This window comes from Armigeres subalbatus, unplaced genomic scaffold, assembly GCF_024139115.2.
Source record: "Armigeres subalbatus isolate Guangzhou_Male unplaced genomic scaffold, GZ_Asu_2 Contig143, whole genome shotgun sequence".
NCBI lineage: Eukaryota > Metazoa > Arthropoda > Insecta > Diptera > Culicidae > Armigeres > Armigeres subalbatus.
The window spans coordinates 18,360-20,457 of NW_026942210.1; the positions used below are offsets into that span (position 1 = coordinate 18,360).

General features: G+C 44.5%; 1 long non-coding RNA gene across 1 annotated transcript; it reads right to left on the reverse strand.

Moving 5' to 3' along the window:
* Positions 1-512: 512 nt before the first annotated feature.
* Positions 513-1,743, reverse strand: LOC134202815 (uncharacterized). The gene is made up of 3 exons (XR_009977349.1): positions 1,376-1,743; positions 1,249-1,317; positions 513-1,188 (listed from the first exon to the last, which is right to left on the reverse strand). It is a non-coding gene; the product is annotated as an uncharacterized LOC134202815 (long non-coding RNA).
* Between the last annotated feature and the right edge of the window lie 355 nt (positions 1,744-2,098).

Here is a 2,098-nt window from a genome sequence, read left to right on the forward strand (position 1 = left end):
TTGATGGACGGCACTTCTCCGACATTATCGACGTCAGGACATATCGTGGCGCTAACATCGACTCTGACCACTATCTGGTGATGGTTAAACTGCGCCCAAAACTATCCGTCATCAACAATGTTCGGTACCGACGACCGCCGCGGTACGACCTAGAGCGACTGAAGCAACCTGATGTCGCCACTGCATACGCGCAGCATCTCGAGGCAGCGTTGCCGGAAGAGGGTGAGCTCGATGGGGCCCCTCTTGAGGACTGCTGGAGTACAGTTAAAGCAGCCATTAACGACGCAGCGGAGAACAACGTCGGGTATATGGGTCGAAGTCGACGGAACGATTGGTTCGACGAAGAGTACAGACAGATTCTGGAGGAGAAGGACGCATGTAACGGGGCGGGGAAAAGGGGAAAAAGGAAAGAACGAAACAACCTTCACTTAAGCGCCAGGCAGGTGCGAACCTGCCGCGAAGGAGCGTGTGTATCTCAAATCCCGTACCCGGCTGAAGACCTCAGGGCGAGTCCTTATCTTAAACCTCCAATCCGAAACCGAACTTCAGCAAAGCCCGAAACCAACGACAACTAACCCGCAAAATCTAATACAACTCTAGGGTGGATTGGTGTCCTTTGAAGGTTTTCCAGATCCAGAGCCTATACTATTTCGAACCCGATAGTTAGCCACAGCAAGACTTTCCCTCTATTTGACCATCAATCGATACAAAAGAATACAGGGCTTCATTTCGTAGCGTTTAACAAATTTCGTTTAATGGTTTCGTCTCTTTCTACCCGGTGTTGCATTTTTCTTAATCTACGGTTAGTAGGATTTACAATTGGTCGATTTTTCTTTCGCTACTTGCCCAATACTGCCGACGTGCACGGTGCTCAATTTGTTCTCCACGATGACGTCACGAGACCGGTCGAGAACGCCTCTGGTGGTGGGTTTTTTTACTAACGGTTCGCGTCTTGAGGCTCGACAGCAAGTCATATACCGATGTAGTGGTGAGGGTGGGTTTGGTAGGAAAATCCACACGTGGTCAACACCAGAGCTTTTCCCACTTAACTGTCACATGGAGTATCGTTAACTTATGAACCTCGGTATAGCCGCATCGGCCGGAGTGGTGACTACTGGCGTCGCGAGGGGTGGCACAGCGGTGCAATAGACTGGTCCCTGGGGGTTAGACCTTCGTTTGAAGGAAAATCTTCAAACGGTTTTTTCACAAATTAGCATAAGAAACCTAACCTCAATATCGGATTTTTACCTTTAATTGTTTTTAACTGGATCTCTTCGGTAGTGCTTCGGTAATCAACTTTCTAATCACGATATTACCCTAACGTAATAACAAAAGCTTAAGAATTGGCTCGTTGTAATTGAATAATGTGACTTACAGTTTTCTGTAATTTTTTTTTTTCCCGGAACGCCGCTTGGCATCCGATACACCGGTGCCTCCGGTGGAGTTCCACCCGGCACAGCAAACACTTGTCTATTCTGGTCACTAATGCCTGCTATTGTGTCCTCTTGTCTCTATATCTTGCACTAATGGCATCCTCACCAAATACTTTACAATTTTGCATCAATTTTCACTAGGCACAACCTTCCTACTCTGTGGTCAAAAATCGAGAGAGAGTTTTACCCAAGGCTGGGACCTTGTGTCCCTAGTCGATCCCGAGGCTATTGTTCCTAATCTCGTGCTTCCATCCGCTCGGCTTCAACATCGAAAACCGCCAACTTGAACCTCCTTTGATCTGTCAGATGGGCCGAGAACAGAGATGGGAAACGCTATCGCTATTATGGCTCTGTATGCGAAGGGTAACTTCGAATGCTGTTGAATTTGAATTTATTTTTTTAAGGACAAGGGTCATGATATACAAAATTATCTATATTGAAACAAACAGCACTAGGGATCTAATATAACTTTTAAATAATAGGATTTAAATAATAAATTAGGTATGAAAGGTTGTAACTTCGTTACATTTCCCCCTACCAACGGCTAAAAAAAAATAAATGAAGTATCTGAATTTTTTTTTTTTCAAAAATTAAACCAGATTTTTTTTTTCTATTTAACTTCATGAATATTTGAACTCAATTTTAACTATTGTTGACTGTTATAC